Genomic DNA, 26,269 nt, shown 5'->3' on the forward strand with positions numbered 1-26,269 from the left:
TTCATCCTCTACAACTTGATACCAATTTCATCTCATTTGGGTAACTTTCTAAAATCACTAGATTTTGTTTTCTTGATGTTTTTAACTTATAAAAGTGTTAATTAGTGTCTATGGCTCAAGTTTAAAATGAATATATGAATTGTATGCTCGATCTTGTTGTTTTGAAGTAACTAGCATGAACTTGAATTTTGGTGTGTTGTTTTTGAGTTTTGGATGATCATATGTTGTTAGATGTTAAAAGTTCATGTTCTAATTGTGTTCCTAGTATCACTAGCTTCAATTTGATGTGTAGGTTGCTTTAGAAAAGTTCATGAACTTGATTTATGATTTTGGTGAATTTGGGTTAGGGTTTGATGAACTTGAAATGGACTTTTGATGCATTGAATGCCATGGATTATTATTGGTAAGTGTTTAGTTGGATTGTATGCTTGATTACCTTCGAAACGGCATATCATTCATGTAAATTGGTTGCCAGAATCATTGAATTGCATTTATGAACTTGTATGCGGTTAATGTTAAGCATTAGATGCAGTTTTGGTTGTTGTAATAGGTAGATTGATTGATGAAATGTGTTTAGTTGTTTTCCTCGTCAAATTACCTTCCCAACGGTATAAGATACTTGTCTTGATTGTTTGCGGATCATAAATTTTGTTTGTTTGGATTTTGGTTCGTGCACTTGAGACTTTCAGCAAACAGAACCTGAATACTAATCTGGACGCCGTCCAGATATTAGGACGCCGTCCAGTTCTTTAATACTGGACACCGTCCAGATATTGGGACGCTGTCCAGTCCTTTAATACTGGACGCCGTCCAGAAAATCTGGATGCCGTCCAGTTACACGTGAAGTTTCTGTTTCGTTTTACCATTTTTCGAAAAATGTTTACTATGCTACGCACCTCCGATTCACATGTAACTTGTTCTAACGTGCTCATATATGATTAAAAACCTCAGAGAAATAGTTCGGCACCCGACCCTAACGTGTTGACTTTTTCGTTGACTTTGACCCGACCAAGTTGACTTTTAATCAAACTTAACCAAATGTTTGTGCAAATCGTTCTAACATGCTTTTATACTCGTATCTTGCATGAAACATGACAATTTGACTCACATGTTGTAGTATTCGAGTCGTAACGAGCCATAGGACTAATTGAACATCTTTGACCTATCGTGTTTACCGTTATTGATACAACCTATTGTTTAGGTCAAGACTAGCATTGTTCTTTGCACACGTTTACTTGTTGAAGTACTTTACTACTCGTGCACTCAAGGTGAGATCATAGTCCCACTTTTACTCTTTTTGAACTTACATTTGGGATGAGAAAACATAAACATTTCTTTTTTACTAAGTGAACACAAGTACAGGAAAACAAACATTCTACATACGAGTTTAGAACAAAATCCTCAATTCGATTATCATTAGTTACACTTGCCGGGTGTAAGCGAGAACTTATGTTGTATGGATCCATATGGGTTTGACAAACCCTCATTCAAACGGTTCGCTACCGTTTATGAAATGAAATATATTTTCGTGAAACAGTGTATGTTCTAACACTATTGTGATGGGGTTCTATGGAAGGAAAGTTAAGCATTGATAATTGGGTGCTCGTGAAACAAACTTTTGGAATGTATTACTATTATATCAATGTTACAAATCTTGTGGTTCATTTGTACTTACTTACTTAAACCTATGATTTCACCAACGTTTTCGTTGACAGATTTCTATGTTTTTCTCAGGTCCTTGAACGTTTTGTGATACATGCTTCCGCTCATTACTTTTGATGCTTTGCTTGGATATCGAGTATACATGCATACGTGGAGCGTCTTTTGGCTACTTTTAAATTGTGTCGCATATGTTTCAATTGTACTTTAAACTTTGTTATGTAACTAGTTGTCGAACTACTTTGTAAACCTTGAAACATCTTTACTTTTGAAATAAATGCGACATACTTTTGGTCAAACGTTGTCTTAAAGACTTATGACCACGTAACGGGACCTAAGTAGACGGCGCCGTCAATGACGATTTTGTCGGGTCGCTACATATTTATTCTCAGGTATGAAAGAAATCTTCCGCTGTGCATTTGCTCATTTTAAAGATATTACTTGGAGTCATTCATGATATATTTCAAAAGACGTTGCATTCGAGTCGTTGAGTTCATCAAGATTATTATTAAGTCAATTATAGTTGGATATATTGTGAAATGGTATGCATGCCGTCAACTTTCTATGTAATGAAAGTTTGTCTTTTAAAAACGAATGCAATGTTTGTAAAATGTATCATATAGAGGTCAAGTACCTCGCGATGTAACCAAATGTAATGTATTCGTCCAGATGGATTAGGACGGGTCTCTACAGCACGCCTCAAACTTCACAATCTCTCCCACGAGCATCAACATCATACTCACCATAGATACCAAGGAATACCAACAACAACAAATGATGAAGTATTAATTCATAACTTCATTGGAGAAATATTCTACAGCGATTATGTAATATCTAAAGTTTTAGAGATTATATATTCTAGTTCTAACCGTAAGGATGAGATTAATATCATATTAATTCATCAAATCCATGATTACATCTAAAGAAATATATATGTAAGTATATTTTCATAAAGAATGTAATTAAAAATTCCTTTGTACAAACTGTTAATGATGAGAATATTTTAACGGGTAGGTAATACCCTAGAAATATTTAGATCTCACATTAACATGTTACACTGTACATTCTTCAAATCTGATTCAACAGTCATTTACTATCCTACATACAACCACAGATATACGTATTCGTTCACCAAAGAATAACCATTTTCATCCCAATTCAATTTCATATACGAGTTTCTGCCGATCAAAATCCAAGTCAATATTTGACAAGTGGCATAATGGAGAAAATAATGAATAAAATAAAATTGATTAGTAACCAATTAATTAATTACGCAAAACTTCTTCATCATCTTCTAATCTTAGATATTTAAAGTTCTAAGATTATATATTGGACTATTGGACTACTAACATTGGACTACTAACCTTGGACAATTAAAAGGTATTAAAAGAGTAGGAAATATTAATTATAACACAATTTGATTTAAAATATCGTTAATAAGATACATCTTTTACAATTAAACATTTCTTCAAGTTTGCCACTTGATTCTATCTTAAACATCATTTGTATCTTGACAATTACAATCTTCATTCAAACCCTTCAAATTCTTGAAAACACCTCGGATTGATAATCAATGATTCAAATATGGTGACATTGAATGCTGATGAAGCATCAAAAGTTGTAGATGGTCTTAATGACCAAAAAGCTTGATACTAAAGAATGGAGTGTTGGAAACACTCAATAGAAAATTGATACTGGAAAACGGATTGAGCAAACCATGAAGGAGACTGTTGACAAACCAAGAAGGAGACTGTTGACAAACCACCAGGACTAAGCCTGTGACGACCCAGAAATTTCTGACCAAATTTAAACCTAATCTTTATATGATTTCGACACGATAAGCAAAGTCTGTATTGTAGAGTCTCAATAGTTCTTGAACTGTTTACATGAACTCAGTTAACCTTTGACCATGCTCGAAGATTCACGAACAATTTTATGTAAGTAAATATGTGCATATATATATATATATATATATATATATATATATATATATATATATATATATATATATATATATATATATATATATATATATATATATATATATATATATATATATATATATATATATATATATATATATATATGTATATGAATATGATTTCAGCACATACTTAATAATATATGTATATATGATAGTTGAAATACTAAGATACGATTTAATTGTTTAAACTAAATAAGTAAAATAAATACAAGTTAATCATCTGAATTGAAAATAAAAAGTAATATACAAAGTAATTAAATTGTTATGAATCTATATATATACGATTCTGTACAAAATTAATGTTGTATGTATATCATAATATATAAAATGCATAAATATTAAATGACATATGTAATATTAATAAATTAAATAAAACTTCAAGTTTAGATATAGTGATATATTTATATCAATATTATTATTACCCTCATTATTATAAATAATATTAATTGTAATACTATTATTTGTATTATTAATATTATTATAATATGTATTATATGGATATGAAAAAGGAAACGAAACTTGTTATTACTTGTATTATCAAGTATTATCATTCAAAATTATTAATTTTATTATTAATATTATGATCATTATTATATTTATAATAATTATTATAATTATTATTATTTATTAGTATTAGTGATATTATTATCATTATTACTATTTCTATTATTATTACTAATATTATTTTGATTAAGTAATATTATTATCATTTTCTATTATCAGTATATTTTTTAATTCCGATAAAACTAATATCATTATTATTATTAATATATTTAATTATATTTACAAATTCTTATTATTAATATTTAATATAAATAAAATTGCACAGAGTTACCTTTCTGTTTGAAGTCACCATCGAAACTGTGGGCAATTGATTTTTCAATCTTGAAATTTCGTACGAATCAGGAATCCTACACCAATATAATCCAAAATCTGTTGAGTGTCTTTATCAATTTATTTTTTTTTATTTTTTTTTTGTACCTGAAGAAACAAACTATGTCGACCACTTCTGCTATAATCCAACGAGTTGTTCTATATTATTGAAAAACCATTCAATTAGCAGTACCATTACCAATTGCAATCCCTATCAACTGCATTCATATCAAAAAAATTCAGAAAATTATGAAGGACCCAAAACCGACCCTCTGTTCTTGACCATTTTATCAAAGGCTCGATTTTGTATCAAATTTCAAAATCTAGAAATGTCATTTTGTTAGGAATCTATTACTAAATCTTTCTGCAAAGTTTCATAGTCTAATTTTGAGGTCAAAGTTCTTGAAATAAAAAGTCAAACATTTTTCTTTGATCGAATAAGAGTTTTCTGTTAAGATTCTAGTCCAATTAATGATTTCAACAGTTTCCTTGAGTGATTTAAAACTTTTTTTCATGTAGAGAGTACAACCTAAAACGATGTAAATTTTTAAATTAAAATTTGACTTTTTTTTTATTTTTTTCGAACATATATGGCTGTTCTTGATGTTAATAATTTTATTTTCGCGTCTCAAATATAGATCGTTTATGAATAAATTTCACAACCTAAAACGAATGAATTAAATCCCATGTTTGATGAAGTGGAGCCCTGGTCGACTCGAAAAACGGAGAAGAAGAAGGAAGCAAACGAAAACTAGCTAAATTGAGTAGTGTTATGGTTTTAATTAGAAAACCGTGAATGGATCAGTGGTCTGGGTGTTAGTGTATGGGCGAGAGGTCTCGGGTTCGAGCCCGGGTTGTGCCATTTTTTTTTGAGAAAGCTTTTGAGGTAGTTTTCATTACCAATATTATTATTATTATTATTATTATTATTATTATTATTATTATTATTATTATTATTATTATTATTATTATTATTATTATTATTATTATTATTATTATTGTTATTATTATTATTATTGTTATTATTATTGTTATTATTATTATTATTACTATACTTATACTTATAGTTATTATGTTAAAATATAATTACTAACAAGATGATTATTAATACAATTTATAATATTAACATTATTATTGATATTGCTTTAAACATACATATATTTCGACGCAATATCATTTATATTTCACAGGTTTTTACCGTTTACGAAGACATTCAATGCATAATTCACGAGATAATCAACTAAAGTAAACAAGAGCTTAAAGTTTGAAAAAAGACGATAAACGACGAATTTAAACCAATTATATATCGAGAAAACGTCTATCCGAAATCAAGAATAAAAGACGAAAAATATGCAAGTTCAAGATAATCGAAGAAGACCGAAGAAAAAGAGTTAAAACAAATCGTCCAAGATAGTACACGTCTACACAGGGTCAACAGAGAACAAAAATAGAAAGAAAAAAAACTGCCGTTTACTCTTACGCGGATCGCGTACTTCTTTACGCGGAACGCGTAATGTTGTGACACTTCCAGATTCTAGTTTGCTCTTACGCGAAACGTGTGGATGGTTACGCGAAACACGTAATGTTGAGACCAGATTCAGATCTAAATTGCAAATGGGACGGTGACTTTATGTTTAATAATGCTACTTTCCAGACTTTTACAGCAAAAGGAATAAAACTACAGATACACCTACTACTATTGCTACTATAATACGGAGTATATTGTGAAGACAAAGGGACACATTTTTTTTTATACAAGAGAGAGAGCAGAGAGATATCAAAATATATATTATGTCATAACCCGTCCTTAACCATAAGAACGTGTTAGATAACGTATGATTTCATTGCGAGGTATTGACCTCTATATGCGACATTTTTAAAAGAAACTGCATATATTATACATTACAAACCACAACCGTTATTTTTGTTACAAGCTTTAGACAATAAAAAGATGATTATCGTTTAGCGATAATCTTCGACTTACAAACTTTACAAATGATAATAACAACACGGTTTCTAGCATATTTTACAGTACAACATCTCGGATATGCAGTTTTATTTTTGACACAAACATGCGTACGCAAGATCCTGGTTAGATCCAACATGATGCAGCGGAAGCTTTAGAAATCACCTGAGAATAGACATGTTTTAAAAGGTCAACATAAAGTTGGTGAGATATAGGTTTAATGCCGGCAGCAATATATATATATAGACCACAAGATTTCGTATATAAACAGTTTAATAAAAGTATTCTAAGTGGTTGAGCACTTGGTAACCATACTTAACATTTTCACGTCGCATATTCCCTTTAATATGAAATCTTACTACACCGTACCAAGTGTAGTCACAAAACGAAGTACTGTGCAACCGTTGAATACTGGTCGTCCAGTCCGGTTGGGGTTGTCAGGCCCGATAGATCTATCAACAGGATTCGCGTTTACAATACTGCTGTAAATATTAGTTACCAAGCTACAGGGAAGTATGCCAGTGGTACAACTCAACGTAGAACATATTTTTCAGTTACTTGTGTCCATATCGTAAAACATAAAATACATGTATTCTCATCCCGAAATATTTAGAGTTTAAAAGTGGGACTATATACTCACTCTTGTCTTGATGATATAAATAATTTGACTCGGTCTTCCGGTTGATATCACGAACCTATCCATATATAATATATCAATATGTTTTCATTTTTAAACAAACGTTATAAATATATACTTGTTATACTTTTAATACTTTGAATAATTCCTTAGTCCGTAGTTAGCAGTCCGATGTTAGTAATTCAATTTTAATGGTTCATTTTTAGATGTTTAATATACCCGCAATGAAATAAATAAAACCCCCAATAAAATAAATAAAACCCCATCGTATATGTATTGGTCGAGATTAATCTTGACCCATGGTACCGGTGTTGTCAAATGACGTGTTGCGTACATAAAGTACCGGTGTTGTCAAATGACGTGTTGCGTACAATCATGGGATCTTATAATTAATCTTCTCGTGTTGTTTACGGGTGATCCTGAACCATATAAAATTGAATTATAAGTACATATATATAAAATATCATGTTATCTTAGAAATATGTGATTTATATCATTTTTTTCCAATTGATCCCGTAGTTGAAATGATCTAGGATAACCAATTTTGTTTCGGTCATAGTTTCTTCGTTACAAATCCGTTTTCGTTGATTCAAATTGCCATCTTCTTGGATCGAGTTCTTCTTTAAGACTATGAACTGTAAATACCTTGGTTTGTATTCAAAATCATACGGCATAAGTGAAACATTAGTGAAACATATGAAATTAAACATTTTTGTTACAACAAAATCATTTAATGACCATTTTTCCAAAAATACTTATACTTTGAAAAACCAAGTTTTACCTTGTTAAATTAACATATAAATAAGTTATGTTACATGTCTTGAAGTATTTTAAAAGTTAAGTTAGAAGGATCTATTTAGTTTGCAAACAAGTTTGAAAACATTCAAACTATGTTCTTGTTGTTAAACTTTTGTACCACAAAATAAGATAGCTATATATATATAAATTGAATAAGGTTATGAACATAGATTCTACCTCAAGTTCCTTGGATAAGATTGCTGTAAAAGAGGAGTAAGAAGCTAGAATCAAAAGGGTGATAGAAGTGGATGAAAGATTGGAAGTAAGTTGGTGTTCTTGGAAGGTTTTCTTGAAGTGTTTTTGTATGGTTTTCTTATGGTGTTTTAGTATGGTTTTTGAAGCTAGATCTTCTTGGAAACATTGCTGAATTGATTAAGGGTTTTAAGGCTTCAAAGTATGTGTGTGTTTTGCTAGAGAATTTAAGGTAAAATGAATCAAAAATGCTCATGTATATAAGCTACAAAAAACGTGTTTCATGGGGTATCCATGACAAGATTTCAAGTTGTTCTTTTGTGTAATTAGTCAATAAGCTTCCAAAATCAATTACCTAGCCCTCATGGCATGAATAATGGCTGGTTAGGTGGTGATTTTGATGTGTATTTACTATTAGTAAATACGTATAGAAGCTTGGTATGATACGAGTACAAATACTCTAGGTATACGTATAGAAATTTTGTGAAAAATGGAATGAGGATTCAAATATAGCTATCTTTTGTGAATACACTTATATGGTTTTATGTATTTAAGTCTTTAAAAGTGATTAAATACATTACTTATACAATATATGTATAAACATTATATGTCTTAAGTATTTATGTCAAATAACGTTACGTATAGTTATCGTTTTGAAAACTTAAGTTAGTAGTTTCAAAATACACATATAACTTGTTGTTATTAATACAAAATGAGATATTAAAACATTTATTAATCATGTTAAATATGTATATATACATTTATATACACAAACGTATAATTATCATATATTGTATAGTTCGTGATATCATCGGTCAAACTAGACGGTCAAACGTTGTGTAAAACTCTTTTCGGAAATATAAGTCTCGACAATTTGGATTGCTTATCATGTTGGCAAGGTTTAATTTATGTAAATATTAATCTTATAAGTATAGTATGATCGAAAAAGTGCGGGTCGTTACATTACCTCCCCGTTAAATAAATTTCGTCCCGAAATTTTAAAATTGTACCTATTTTGCGTCATCGAGAAACAAGTGCGGATACTTTCGTTTCATCTGATCCTCGCGTTCCCAAGTAAACTCGGGACCTCTTCTAGCATTCCAACGAACCTTAACAATCGGTATATTGCTCTGTTTGAGCTGTTTAACTTCACGGTCCATGATTTCAATTGGTTCTTCGACGAATTGTAGTTTCTCGTCGACATGGATTTCTTCAAGAGGAATGGTGAGGTCTTCCTTTGCAAGACACTTCTTAAGGTTTGAGACGTGAAAGGTATTATGTACTCCGGCGAGTTGTTGCGGTAACTCGAGTCGATAAGCTACCGGTCCAATGCGTTCGATGATCTTGAACGGGCCTACGTACCTTGGGTTCAGTTTACCCCTTTTGCCGAAACGTATTACACCTTTCCAAGGTGACACCTTTAGCATAACCATGTCCCCGACCTGAAACTCTAATGGTTTCCTTCGGACATCGGCGTAGCTCTTTTGGCGACTACGGGCTGTTTTTAATCTCTCCTTGATTTGCACTATCTTCTCAGTCGTTTCATGTATGATCTCGGGACCAGTTAATTGTCGATCTCCTACTTCATTCCAACAGATAGGAGATCTACACTTCCTTCCATACAATGCTTCGAATGGCGCAGCTCCAATGCTCGCATGATAACTATTATTATACGAGAATTCTGCTAACGGTAGATATTTATCCCATCCGTTTCCAAAATCGATCACACATGCCCTGAGCATGTCTTCGAGAGTCTGAATCGTTCTCTCACTCTGTCCATCGGTTTGTGGATGATATGCGGTACTCATATCCAAACGAGTTCCTAGTGCCTCCTGTAGTGATTGCCAAAACTTTGAGGTAAATCTACTATCACGATCGGATATAATGGAAATAGGTATCCCATGCCTTGAAACAACTTCCTTTATATACAATCGTAATAGTTTCTCCATTCTATCCGTTTCCTTTATAGGCAAGAAATGTGCAGACTTGGTGAGACGATCGACAATCACCCAAATAGTGTCGTATCCCCAGGCAGTCTTTGGTAACTTCGTGATAAAATCCATGGTAATACCATCCCACTTCCATTCTGGGATTTCTGGTTGTTGAAGTAACCCTGACGGCTTTTGGTGTTCTGCTTTAACCTTGGAACAAGTTAAACACTCCCCAACATATGTTGCAACGTCTGTTTTTAAATTAGGCCACCAATATCGTGTCTTAAGATCTTGATACATCTTTCCAACTCCAGGATGTATCGAGTATCTTGTCTTATGTGCCTCGTTCAATATCAACTTCCTTAATCCACCCAACTTCGGTACCCAAATACGATTTGCAAAATACCGAATTCCATCTTCCCGTACAACAAGTTGTTTCTCGTACTTTTTCATTATTTCATTCTTTATGTTTTCTTTATTGAGTGCTTCTCGTTGAACTTCTTTGATTTGTGAGTTGAGATTCATACGAATTTTTATGTTCATTGCTCGAACTCGAATTGGTTCTCGTTCTTTTCTGCTTAAAGCATCAGCCACCACGTTTGCCTTCCCGGGATGATAACGAATTTCACAATCATAGTCGTTTATTAACTCGACCCACCTACGTTGCCTCATGTTCAATTGTTTCTGATCAAAAATATGTTGAAGGCTTTTATGATCAGTAAACACAGTGAATTTAACCCCATACAAGTAGTGTCTCCACATCTTCAATGCAAACACGACTGCTCCCAATTCTAGATCATGCGTCGTATAATTTCGCTCGTGAATCTTCAATTGTCGGGATGCGAATGCAATTACTTTCTTTCGTTGCATAAGAACACAACCAAAACCTTGTCGCGAAGCGTCACAATATATTTCAAAATCATCGTTTCCTTCTGGTAACGATAAAATAGGCGCCGTAGTTAACTTCTTCTTCAGTAATTGAAATGCGTTCTCCTGCTCCGAGGTCCATTCGTATTTCTTCCCTTTTTGCGTTAATGCTGTCAACGGCTTAGCTATTCGGGAAAAATCTTGAATAAACCTTCTATAATAACCGGCTAAACCCAAAAATTGGCGTATCTGTGTTGGTGTCTTAGGAGTCTCCCATTTTTCAATAGCTTCAGTTTTTGCTGGATCAACCTGAATTCCTTCGCTATTAACAACGTGGCCAAGAAATTGCACTTCTTTCAACCAAAAAGCACACTTAGAAAATTTAGCATATAGCTGTTCTTCTCTTAACAACTCCAATATCAACCTTAAATGCTCTTCATGCTCTTGCTCACTCTTGGAATAGATAAGAATATCATCAATGAAAACGATAACAAACTTATCTAAATACGGACTACAAACTCGATTCATGAGGTCCATGAATACAGCTGGCGCATTCGTCAATCCAAACGGCATAACCAAAAATTCGTAATGACCATAACGTGTCCGAAAAGCAGTTTTTGGAATGTCCTCTTCTTTGACGCGTAGTTGATGATAGCCCGATCTTAAGTCGATTTTTGAATACACACATGATCCTTGCAACTGATCAAATAAGTCATCAATTCTCGGTAGTGGATACCGATTCTTGATAGTTAACTTATTTAATTCACGATAATCTATACACATCCTGAAAGATCCATCTTTCTTCTTAACAAACAAAATTGGAGCTCCCCACGGTGAAGTACTCGGTCGTATGAATCCACGGTCCAATAATTCTTTTAACTGACTTTGAAGTTCTTTTAACTCGGACGGTGCAAGTCTATATGGAGCACGAGCCACTGGTGCAGCTCCTGGTACTAAATCTATTTGAAATTCTACCGATCTAAATGGAGGTAATCCCGGCAATTCTTCCGGAAAAACTTCAGGAAAATCTCTTGCCACAGGCACGTCGTTGATGCACTTTTCTTTCTTTTCGACTTTATTAACATGTGCTAAAATAGCGTAACATCCCTTTTCTAAACACTTCTTGGCTTTCAAACAGCTAATGAGTTTTAGCTTTGAATTACCCTTCTCTCCATAAATCATCACCGGTATTTTATCCTTACCAGGAATACGAATTGCCTTCTTGGCACAAACAACTTCCGCTCCTATTTTGGACATCCAGTCCATGCCGACTATTACATCAAAACCTCCTAATTCTACGGGTATTAAGTCGATTTTAAACGTTTCTCCGGCTAGATTTATTTCACAACCACGACAAATTTTATCGGCTTTAATTAGTTTACCATTAGCTAACTCAATCAAGTACTTAGCATCTAGAGGTAATGATGAACAATTCAATTTAGTGTAAAAATTTCTACACACATAACTTCTATCGGCGCCAGTATCAAATAAAATAGATGCTGATAAGTTATTAATGGTAAACGTACCCGTAACAAGCTCCGGGTCTTCTCGTGCCTCTCTAGCATTAATAACAAACGCTCTTCCACGTGCAGGTCCGCCATTCTGATTCGGGCACTGGCTCTTATAATGACCTTGTTTTCCACACCCAAAACAAGTAATGTTAGCCAAAGCAGTTCTATTTGCGTTGGTGGCAGGAGTCTTGTTACCATTTGCATTTGTAACGAGAGCCTTACAATCTTCAGCAAGATGTCCCTGTCGATTGCATTTGGTGCACAACACACTACAGTAACCAAAGTGATGTTTGTGACAACGGTTGCATAAAGGACTTTGTCCTTTGTAACCAAAGCCTGAACCGCTACCCGCACCTTTCGGGGTTTCTGGTTTCTTAAAAGATTGCTGTTGGTAACCTCGATTATAATTTCCGTTCCACTTCCTTTTGTTACTCGATACCTTCTCCTCAGTAGTGAATGCTTTCTTATCCAGAATGACCTGATCCATTAACTCGTTCGCCATGGTTATAGCTTCATGAATTGTCTTAGGTTTCGACGCCGTAACGTTTGCCTTGACCTTTTTGGGCAAACCACCTTTGTACATTTCAATCTTCCGTGCTTCGGTTGGAACCAATTCAGGACATAGTAAAACCAATTCCATGAATCGCTGATTGTAGTTGGTGATTTCAGTACCAACCACCTTCAAACTTCGTAACTCATCTTCTAACTTAATAACCTCATTCCTTGGACAATACTCGGTGATTATCATTGCTTTGAATTCTTCCCATGGAGTATCATAAGCTACATCTCCTCCTACCGCCTTCACATAATTCTTCCACCATGTGAGTGCACTATCTTGTAAAGTGCACGATGCAAACTTGGTCATGTCTTTTTCATCACAACCACTGATTTTAAACACCGTCTCCATCTTTTCTATCCATCGGGTTAAACCGATCGGTCCTTCCGTTCCACTGAATGATGAGGGCTTGCAAGCTTGAAACGTCTTGTAGGAGCATCCTACATGAGGATTTGGATTAACTGCAGCAGCTCTTGCAGCTTCGACCCATAGCATTCTATCGTTGACTCGCTGGTTGATGAAGTTCTCGACTTCTTGTTCCGTCATTCGGTTCAATCGCGCCATTTCCTAATGAAAGAAAATAATTATTCACATGGAATATTATAGATGTAGTGTGTATTTATAGTACATTTATAGCTTGTTAATAATATGAACCAGGTATTATTATAAAAGCCTTTTCTTCTTATTAGCGTTTTATAATTATATCTTGGGTAGTACCTACCCGTTAATGTTCATACTTAATAGCTTAGTACAGAATCAATTACTACAATCTAAATAATACTTAACCATGGAAAATTATTGCATTTCATACTTCGCTATTTTACATATGCTTACATCAAACTTTAAACAAACCACACTAATAATATTATACAAAACATTATGTGATTCCATGGTTTAATACGGCAGCGCATCATTTGGTCTATTTCCCAAAACATTTATGTCCAGGGAATCCCCCAACGCGAATCCTAGCTGTCTCCCTACGTTTTGGCTGAGGTGCCGAAGTACTAGATGCGGGGATAGCACTAATAGGAATAGCGGGGATAGGGGTGGTAGTGTTGAGTGGAATTGGTGCCACATCATTCTCATTAAACTCGGGATTTGGATTTTCTAATTCATTAGCCTTTCGTTTCTTTCCTAGTTCGAACTCGTCTTTTGTAATTTCCTGTATTTCTTCCTCGGGTTCACTTTCCGATATTTCTATAGTTGGTTCATCCGGAAATTGTGAGTCTTCCCCAAAAATACCACTTTCGTCATCGGATATGTTAATGACTGAAACACAATCTGAAGGTTCTGATTCGGAGTCGCTGAATGTGATAATAAGTTTCGAGCCCGACATCTATCACATAACAACTAACCCATTAGTACTTACATAATATTTACATATAAATTTTTAACCAACAGTGATAAGCAATGGTTTTTAAAATCAGACCCGGTCAAAGTCCAGACTTTACTAATGTATCCTAACGACTTCTCGGTTAGACACACTAATGCAAACCTGGTTCGCTAAGACCAACGCTCTGATACCACATGTCATAACCCGTCCTTAACCATAAGAACGTGTTAGATAACGTATGATTTCATTGCGAGGTATTGACCTCTATATGCGACATTTTTAAAAGAAACTGCATATATTATACATTACAAACCACAACCGTTATTTTTGTTACAAGCTTTAGACAATAAAAAGATGATTATCGTTTAGCGATAATCTTCGACTTACAAACTTTACAAATGATAATAACAACACGGTTTCTAGCATATTTTACAGTACAACATCTCGGATATGCAGTTTTATTTTTGACACAAACATGCGTACGCAAGATCCTGGTTAGATCCAACATGATGCAGCGGAAGCTTTAGAAATCACCTGAGAATAGACATGTTTTAAAAGGTCAACATAAAGTTGGTGAGATATAGGTTTAATGCCGGCAGCAATATATATATATAGACCACAAGATTTCGTATATAAACAGTTTAATAAAAGTATTCTAAGTGGTTGAGCACTTGGTAACCATACTTAACATTTTCACGTCGCATATTCCCTTTAATATGAAATCTTACTACACCGTACCAAGTGTAGTCACAAAACGAAGTACTGTGCAACCGTTGAATACTGGTCGTCCAGTCCGGTTGGGGTTGTCAGGCCCGATAGATCTATCAACAGGATTCGCGTTTACAATACTGCTGTAAATATTAGTTACCAAGCTACAGGGAAGTATGCCAGTGGTACAACTCAACGTAGAACATATTTTTCAGTTACTTGTGTCCATATCGTAAAACATAAAATACATGTATTCTCATCCCGAAATATTTAGAGTTTAAAAGTGGGACTATATACTCACTCTTGTCTTGATGATATAAATAATTTGACTCGGTCTTCCGGTTGATATCACGAACCTATCCATATATAATATATCAATATGTTTTCATTTTTAAACAAACGTTATAAATATATACTTGTTATACTTTTAATACTTTGAATAATTCCTTAGTCCGTAGTTAGCAGTCCGATGTTAGTAATTCAATTTTAATGGTTCATTTTTAGATGTTTAATATACCCGCAATGAAATAAATAAAACCCCCAACAAAATAAATAAAACCCCATCGTATATGTATTGGTCGAGATTAATCTTGACCCATGGTACCGGTGTTGTCAAATGACGTGTTGCGTACATAAAGTACCGGTGTTGTCAAATGACGTGTTGCGTACAATCATGGGATCTTATAATTAATCTTCTCGTGTTGTTTACGGGTGATCCTGAACCATATAAAATTGAATTATAAGTACATATATATAAAATATCATGTTATCTTAGAAATATGTGATTTATATCATTTTTTTCCAATTGATCCCGTAGTTGAAATGATCTAGGATAACCAATTTTGTTTCGGTCATAGTTTCTTCGTTACAAATCCGTTTTCGTTGATTCAAATTGCCATCTTCTTGGATCGAGTTCTTCTTTAAGACTATGAACTGTAAATACCTTGGTTTGTATTCAAAATCATACGGCATAAGTGAAACATTAGTGAAACATATGAAATTAAACATTTTTGTTACAACAAAATCATTTAATGACCATTTTTCCAAAAATACTTATACTTTGAAAAACCAAGTTTTACCTTGTTAAATTAACATATAAATAAGTTATGTTACATGTCTTGAAGTATTTTAAAAGTTAAGTTAGAAGGATCTATTTAGTTTGCAAACAAGTTTGAAAACATTCAAACTATGTTCTTGTTGTTAAACTTTTGTACCACAAAATAAGATAGCTATATATATATGAATTGAATAAGGTTATGAACATAGATTCTACCTCAAGTTCCTTGGATAAGATTGCTGTAAAAGAGGAGTAAGAAGCTAGAATCAAAAGGGTGATAGAAGTGGATGAAAGATTGGAAGTAAGTTGGTGTTCTTGGAAGGTTTTCTTGAAGTGTTTTTGTATGGTTTTCTTATGGTGTTTTAGTATGGTTTTTGAAGCTAGATCTTCTTGGAAACTTTGCTGAATTGATTAAGGGTTTTAAGGCTTCAAAGTATGTGTGTGTTTTGCTAGAGAATTTAAGGTAAAATGAATCAAAAATGCTCATGTATATAAGCTACAAAAAACGTGTTTCATGGGGTATCCATGACAAGATTTCAAGTTGTTCTTTTGTGTAATTAGTCAATAAGCTTCCAAAATCAATTACCTAGCCCTCATGGCATGAATAATGGCTGGTTAGGTGGTGATTTTGATGTGTATTTACTATTAGTAAATACGTATAGAAGCTTGGTATGATACGAGTACAAATACTCTAGGTATACGTATAGAAATTTTGTGAAAAATGGAATGAGGATTCAAATATAGCTATCTTTTGTGAATACACTTATATGGTTTTATGTATTTAAGTCTTTAAAAGTGATTAAATACATTACTTATACAATATATGTATAAACATTATATGTCTTAAGTATTTATGTCAAATAACGTTACGTATAGTTATCGTTTTGAAAACTTAAGTTAGTAGTTTCAAAATACACATATAACTTGTTGTTATTAATACAAAATGAGATATTAAAACATTTATTAATCATGTTAAATATGTATATATACATTTATATACACAAACGTATAATTATCATATATTGTATAGTTCGTGATATCATCGGTCAAACTAGACGGTCAAACGTTGTGTAAAACTCTTTTCGGAAATATAAGTCTCGACAATTTGGATTGCTTATCATGTTGGCAAGGTTTAATTTATGTAAATATTAATCTTATAAGTATAGTATGATCGAAAAAGTGCGGGTCGTTACATATTACTAGTGTCTTTGATTATTTTCAAGTACTCCGTATCATTTTAATTTTCAGTTCCAATTAATTTTAAAGTTCAAGATTTAGGATAGTTTCAATATTAAGGGTTGTATTGTTCGTGATTAAGGGTATTATTGTTCGAGTGCAAGGGTGTTGTTATTGTCATTTTTTACCATTTGAAGTTAATGAAAGTGAAGATTTTCGTAAGTTTATTCTATTAAAATTATCGTTATCAATTTTTATCATTATTATTATGTTTGTATACTTATATTTTTATGTTTACCCTAGTGTAATGAGTAGCTAAGTTTCCATAGTGTTTGCTTAGATATAGAGCCCTAGTGAAATGAATTGTTATCATTTGTAAATATTAAAATGTAACTTAAGTATTTTTAATAGTGAGGCTAGTTAAAAGAACCATTATTATGTAATTAGATATTTAATCCTTGTCACTTAATTTATCAGATTCAAATTATGAAAGTTATTTTTATTTATATGAATTAAGCTTCAACATTAAAAAATGATTTAGACGAACTAATGAATAAGTTATTAACACTAATTTAGAAATAAAGCTCGGTGGATTGGGTAATACCATTAGTTATATAATAGTGAAATTGTAAAAAGGGAAACCGTTACGATTTAGGTTTTGGCGAAAGTCAAAACTAGGTTAGGTCTCAATTTAAATACTTTTCGAATAGTAACTATCTAAATAAGATCAAATGAAAATTAGATTTAATTTAGTTAGTTGAAACTTTATATATTCGAAAGAAAATATTAAGTTGTATACTAAAACATTTTAATAGGACTTAAATTTAAAACAATCCATGGATCTAGAGGTGAAATATTTAAGTAAACACTCCCATTTATATATTGCAAATAATTATTATTATTATTTTTACGTATTAGTATTCAGAAAACTAAAAATTTAAATTAATCTCCTTCAGCTAAATACTACTGTTTTGTCACATCGAATAAAACATACACGGATCGTGTATAACATTACATGAAATGCGTAGTCCCAAAATATACGCGAAACACGTACGTATAATAACAGTACTGTTACGAATATTGTTTAAATTCCAAGTTTTAATTAAATCTTTTATTATTACTTTTAAGTATTTAATTTATAATTAGTATAATTATTATAATTCTCTTTAATTCGTCTTTAATTTAATTAAAACTTATTATTTAGTTAATTTAAATAATTTGTATTTTATTTTATTGGTTGAAACAATTTCCTAATCAATCAGTTTTATCGCAAGTTATTGTTTTACTTATTACCAATCAGTAATACAATTGTTTTATCATAAACAGTATAATTTCATTTAGTCCACTTTTAATTTAATGATTATAAATCCTGTAATCTTGTAATTTTATTCATCAAGTAAGTTAGTTTAATTAAGTGTGTTTTCATTATTGTTATATTATATAATTCCTAATCCAAAACCCCCTTTAAATTAGTTTAACTTCAAGGACTATTAAAAACCATTAAACACTCCATCTTCCTGTGGAACGAATCGGATTTACCTATAAAACTAAACTACGCGGATAGGACTAGTTGCCTATATATGCGTGAAATCAACCCGAATTCATTAAAACACCATATATACAATAAATCAATTCATGTAATAAAACAACTCAAATCCGTTCAAAATAAAGGTTACGTTTCAGCTCATCAACTTTTTGGCGCCAAACAGTACCCAATTATATTGAAGCCAAACAGTACCCAATTATATTGGACTGGGTTATTGAAGCCAAACAGCTCATCAACTCAAATACGTGGACTGGGTTATTGAAGCCAAACAGTACCCAATTATATTGGGATCAAACGAATCCTGCCCCTCTGCTGCATCTTTTGGCTATTCGAAACGTGAGCAAAATCAGAAGGAAAATCTGTTTGTTTAAAGGTTTTTATCATTGTTTTTATGTTATTCGATCCTTTTGAAGGAATTCAATTCTTAGAAAAGCTTTTGGTGTTGTGATTGCGTAATAGAAAATAATGCATGAATTTACGTTCTTCCAACACTGATTTAACTCCTTCATATCCTGAACCTGAAAGGGAATTTCACGAACGCTTAAGAGCGTAAGAAGTAGAGTCTCTCGTTGAGGGTTTAGAATCACTTTCATTAAATTCTAACTTTGAACCAGTCATTCAACCAATCATAGAGTCAGTTATTAAAGAAGAAGAAGAGATGGCTGCTACAAATCAAACGATGGATGCATTAATGAAGGCAACAAGAACAGGTCAAGATCACGCAATTATTCTACCTACGATGACTGTCGGCTTTGAAATAAAGGGTCAATTTCTCCATATGGTGACTAATAAATGACAATTCGGTGGAGCTCCAAATGAGGATGCTAACGAGCATCTTCGTAAGTTTGTAAGCATTTGCAAGCTATTCATGATCAAAGATGTCTCCGATGACCTCGAAGCATGTTTAAAAATCTTTCCATGGTCGTTAAAGGATGATGCAAGAGATTGGCTAGACTCATTACCAGAAGGTTATATCGAAGATTGGAATGATATGATGGACAAGTTTTTGTCAGAGTTCTTCCCTGCTTCAAAAGCAGCAAAGTTGCAAAGTGATATAAATCACTTCAAGCAAAAGCCTAATGAGACTCTTTATGAAGCTTGGACCCGATTCAATAAAATGCTTAGGGTATGTCCTCAACACGGGTTGAATACATTTCAAAAAGTCCAAATATTCTATAAAGGAGCCAATGTGGCTACTCGAAAGGATATAGATGTTGCAGCAGGAGGATCAATCATGAAAAAAATGCCCGAAGAAGCTCACACAATCATTGCCGATATAGCAGCACATTCTCATAATTGGCATCAAGAGATGGAGTTCTCTAGATCAACAACTGTTGCTAGTATCAAAAGCAACAATGAAATCGCTGCTTTAAAAGTTCAATTGGCAAATCAAAGAAGGCAAATTGAGAAGGTGACCAAGGAAATGCATGCTATTAGGGTAGGGTGTGAATTGTGCCAAGGTCCTCACCTTACTAGAGATTGTGATCAAACAACAATGGAAGAGCAAGCGAATTTCTTAGGTTACTTGCGAAAAGGTGAAATGAATTTCAACGATTTTTCGGCGGTTGAAGCAATGAACCAAAAATATCCTCCTATCAACAGCTACCAAATAGGAGGACCTTCAGGTTCAAACAATAATTACCAAGGAGGAAATCCGGGTTACCAAAATAACCGGAATTTCTCAAATCAAAATCAAAGAAATGCACCACCGGGTTACAATCACCTAAACAACCGAAATCAACCTCAACAAAATTACCAAAATAATTTCCAACACAATCAACCACAACCACAGCCACAAGCACCTTTACAACCACAACCCGAGAAGAAATTCGGTTTAGAAGATATTTTGAGAGATTTTATGGTTAAGCACGAGCAAACTACGGAACTTCAAACTCAGCAAATTCGAAATCAACAAGCTACGATACATAATTTAGAAAGAGATGTTGGAAGGATCTCACAGTTACTAGCAGAGAGACCACCAGGTGCTCTCCCCTCAAATACTCAAGTGAATCCCAACAACAGTCAAACAAGGAATGAGCAAGTAAATTCCATAACTACGAGAAGTGGGTTAACCGTTAACCTCGATGTTCCAAAGCCTCATGTTCCTATTTCTATTCCAATTCAAAATGAAAAAGATTCTTCCGTGGACCAAGATAAAGTGCCAACCACAAGCGCACCTAAAACTCAACCGCCATTAAAAGAATACAAACATTTAATTCCATATCCACAACATTTGAAGAAAGATAAATTACAAGCACAGTACAACAAGTTTGTCTAAATGATTAAGCAAGAACAGTCACTGATTGGAGAGTCTGTATAGACTACCGTCATTTAAACGATGCCACAAGGAAAGATCATTTCCCACTTCCTTATATTGACCAAATGCTAGAACGTTTAGCGGGAAAAGAGTACTATTGTTTCCTTGATGGATTCTCCGGTTATTTTCAAATTCCCATTGATCCAAAAGACCAAGATAAGACAACTTTTACTTGTCCATTTGGTACATTCACATACCGACGAATGCCGTTCGGATTATGCAACGCGCCAGGCACCTTTCAAAGGTGTATGATGGCAATATTTCATGACATGATAGAAGGAAGTATGGAAGTCTTTATGGACGATTTCTCTGTTTTTGGAGACTCCTTCGATTCATGCCTTTCAAACCATGAGCGAATGTTAATTCGTTGTGATGAATCAAATCTTGTTTTAAATTGGGAAAAATGTCACTTCATGGTGAAGGAAGACATTGTTTTAGAACACAAGATTTCTTGAGATGGAATGGAAGTAGATAAAGCTAAGATCGATGTAATATCAAAGCTTCCTCCTCCAACTAACGTTAAAGGAATTCGTAGTTTCTTAGGTCATTCGGGATTCTATCGACGATTCATAAAGGACTTTTCCAAAATCGCTCGACCCATGACTAAACTTCTTGAGAAAGATAGTACATTCGACTTCAATGATGAATGCTTACAAGCTTTCTCCATTCTAAAAGATAAACTTACGAATGCACCTATCATAGTATCTCCCGATTGGTCCAACCATTTGAACTAATTGGTGATGCTAGTGATTTCGCACTATGAGCCGTTTTAGGACAACGCCAAGATAACAAATTTCAACCAATATATTATGCAAGTAAAACACTAACAGGAGCACAATTCAACTATACAACTGCCGAAAAAGAACTCCTTGCAATTGTATTTGCTTTTGATAAATTTAGATCATATCTTGTGTTATCCAAAACGATTGTTTTTACCGATCATTCAGCCCTAAAGTACTTGTTCAAGAAACAAGATGCAAAACCTAGATTGATACGTTGGATTCTTCTCTTACAAGAGTTTGATATAGAAATCAAGGATAAAAAGGGTGCTGAAAATCTTGCTGCTGATCACTTGTCTCGTCTTGAGAATCCCGACCTAGAAAAACTAGATGAGTCAGTTATTCATGACACTTTTCCCGATGAGTTTCTAATGAGAATAGAAACCGAATTTGAAGTTCTATGGTTTGCGGATTTTGCAAACTATCTCGCTGCAGGAGTATTAATTAAAAATCAAACTTACCAGCAAAAGAAGAAATTCTTTGCTGATTTAAAGTTTTACTTCTGAGAAAACCCTAATCTTTTTCGAATAGGAGCGGATCAAGTTATCCGCCAATGCGTATATGGTAAAGAAGCTCAACAAATATTGGAGTACTGTCATCAAGGCCCAGCTGGTGGTCATTTCAGACCTAGCTATACAGATAAGAAGGTCTTTGACTCAGGTTTTTATTGGCCAACCATTTTCAAAGATGCACACCACATGGTTAAAACATGTGATACATGTCAAAGATCCGGTAACATCTCAAAAAGGGACGAAATGCCACAAAAGGCATTCTTGTATGTGAAGTATTTGACATTTGGGGTATTGACTTCATGGGTCTATTTCCCGCATCGAATAAATGCAAATACATCCTTGTGGCAGTTGACTACGTTTCTAAATGGGCCGAAGCAAAAGCTTTACCCACAAATGATGCCCGTGTTGTTGTGAACTTCCTAAAAAACCTATTTTCACGTTTTGGGATTCCAAAAGCATTAATCAGTGATCGTGGAACTCATTTTACAAATCAATTACTCGAGAAAGTACTTAAAAAGTACGGAGTTAATCACCGTTTCTCAACTTCTTACCACCCTCAAACGAGTGGCCAAGTTAAAAATATAAATCGAGGTCTTAAACGGATTTTAGAAAGAACGGTTAAAAATAATCCTAAAATCTGGCATCGAAAGTTAGATGATGCACTTTGGGCATTTAGAACTGCATTCAAAACGCCCATTGGTACTACACCTTTCCAATTAATTTATGGTAAGGCGTGTCATCTACCTGTCGAAGTTGAACACAAGGCATATTGGGCTCTAAGAGAATGTAACACTGACCTTGTGGAAGCCGGAGAAAATCGATTATTACAACTTAATGAATTAGATGAATTAAGACTACAAGCTTATGAAAACTCTAAAACATACAAAGAGAAAACTAAGAGATGGCACGATGCACGATTAAAAGAAAGAAAACAATTCAAACAAGGGGATAAAGTATTAGTTTTCCAATCACGTTTTAAGTTTTCACCTGGAAAACTTAGATCCCGGTGGACTGGGCCATATATAATAAAACAGGTTTTTCCATCTGGATATGCAGAGTTATATATCAAAGATGGTGGAACTTTTAAGGTGAACGGTCATCGACTCAAGTTATACTTTGACGGAATCAACACTACGGAAAGAGACGAAATCACCTTCTACCCTAAGGACAAGTAAATTTGGGGTAACTTTAAGGTTTTCAACTCCATTCTCGATCTTTAGTTTTATCTTTAAGAGTGGGGTTTGTTCGGTCTTTCCCTAGCAGACCCTAAAGAACTAGTCTTCTCCCTCCATTCTACCTTTTTATTTTCTTTTCGTTTTTAATTATTGTTTATTTTCAAGATACGCAATCAATATGTCTACAACCACTTCTTTTTAATGTGCGATAATATTTTACCGAGGGATGTGGTATTAGATATAAAGAGTAGATGCGATCAGGCGAGAAAAGAAATAAGACAAGAACTTAATGAGAAAAACTATGCAAAAGGCAAATCAAAATCAGCTAAGAAGCGTCGAGCGTGTCATTTGGGCAAGTGTGTAAAATGTGGAAAACCGACTCATTACGGAGATTGCCCAAAGAACCAAACGGACTCTAATTACGAGTACGTAACCTTGTACCGAGAAGGGCCTTTTAAATGTTCAGAGGAAAACCTCTTAAACCAACGAGGTTACGCCTACGAAGCCATGGGAGGCGAAATGGTACGACTCTACTATGAGGTGAGTCAACGCGGTTTCACGATCTAAATCTTTTTCTAGCCAATTGTATGTTTGTGCATTTTTGTGTGTTTGTGTTTTGGTATGTTTTAGTTTGTATCTGCTTGTTGTTTGTCTTTATTAAAAAGGTCTACCATTTAAAATTGATAAACCTTGAGTTCAATCTATTTTTATTGAAGACGATAATGTTAAGTGTAACAACTGAATTGTCGTTCTTCAAATTGCACAAAATTTCTTGTTGGATTCATAAGATATCTTTTAAATAGTAAACCACAAAAATAAAAGAAAAATTATTTCTACTAAAAATATACTTTTTTATCAATAACCGTAAAAATATATAACTTGTAAACTTTATCGTGGGTAATGATAGGTGTAACAACCTAGATTATCTCTACCTAGTTGATAGGAAACAAAGTTTTAAGTTTGAAAATTAGTTGGTTTAAAAGTATATATATATATATATATATATATATATATATATATATATATATATATATATATATATATATATATATATATATATATATATATATATATATATAAAATAAAAAAAATAAAAAAATAGAGTGTTTTGTTTTATTTCTAAGTTATTTTCGAAAAAATATAAAAACTTTAACTTTTAATGAATTAAATTTTATAAATTGAATTTAAAAAATTTATAAACGGATAAAGACTAGGTATAACAAACCGAAATTTCCGTTACAACAAATATAAATTTATAAAAGATATTTTAAAAATTTAATTACTATTAAGTTGAAAAAAAAGGATTAACACTTACGCGGTACGTGTAAGATTCCACGCGAAACGCGTACAATCGAAAACTACGTGGAACGCATAGTTCTACGATAAACGCGTAATTCTAAAAGTCAGATCAGATAACTGATCGACCAAGCTCTTCCTCTTTCACACTTCAATTTTATTTTCTTGCTTCTGCTTGCTGTGAACGAAAAGAAGAACCACAAACCACAAAAATAACTTCCAAAAAATCAATTTAACACTCTCAATCTTCTCCAATTCTTCAATCTTTCAACATGCCTAGATTGGTAAGGGTCCTAAACCCATTTTACCACTTGTTCTTCAAGTTTTTCATTATTTATTTTTCTAGCTTTAATCCGAATTTAGTGCTTGTTATTGTTGAAATTTACTTGATTATTGCTATAACTATGTTGTTAGTATGATATTAAACCCGATTACCATGAGAAATTGCTTCTTAATTGATTTTTATAAAATTAGGGTTTGTACAATTTGGGGGAAATTGATGAATTACCATTGAAGTGTATTATTTTGGTTATAATTAGATGTTTTTAACTGTTTTGATAATAGTTAGAACCTTTAAACATAAGTTTGATTGTTTGATCTTGTGATTTTAATTTTAGTTTATATTTGATAATTTTCGTTATTGCCATGAATCAAGTATGAGTTGTAATGATGCTAAGGATTATTTAGAATCTGGAATGCACGCAATGTAATTGAATTGAATTAGATATGTTTAGATCATTGTATGTTTTCACTTGTGAAATAGACTTTGCCTATGAAACTTGATTGGTTATTTTGAATTTTTTGGTTTATTTGTTTTAATTTCTAGAACTAAAACTTTAACTGTTGTTGAACTATTGGTTCCTGTGGTGTTGATACAAGCTTACATAATCAAAACTGAGATTATATACATAATATGATATGTTTGATGGTTATAATTGTTATATGGTATGTTTTGATTTCAGACTACTATGCAACATTATATGGTGATATTTGAAAACAAGCTTATATGTTGAGTATGGATTCTTTGCTAATTTTAACACACCAAATTGGGACGATTTTCTTGTTTTAAAATGTTATGCAGGGATTATTTAGAATGAGAGCTGTAAACCAACAACAAGAAGAGGAACAAGTCACGCACCAAATGGAACAACAACTCCAAACCCAACACCCGAACCTGCGATTCCCTAATGATGTACCTCAACGGGTACAAAAGGTTAAAGACTTACTTTCTCTGATCCATAGAAACACCTCTCCGGTTTACATTGTAGATTGGGCTCCCTTAGGACACCCAATCAACCTAGATACACAAATAAGGGAGATTTTAAACCAAAGTTTCACAAACGAATTTGGGGTAACTTTGGTTTTTAATGACTTTGAGAGGTTGTTCAGTTTAAAT

The sequence above is a fragment of the Rutidosis leptorrhynchoides genome, chromosome 2 (genome assembly GCF_046630445.1).
Source record: "Rutidosis leptorrhynchoides isolate AG116_Rl617_1_P2 chromosome 2, CSIRO_AGI_Rlap_v1, whole genome shotgun sequence".
Classification (NCBI taxonomy): domain Eukaryota; kingdom Viridiplantae; phylum Streptophyta; class Magnoliopsida; order Asterales; family Asteraceae; genus Rutidosis; species Rutidosis leptorrhynchoides.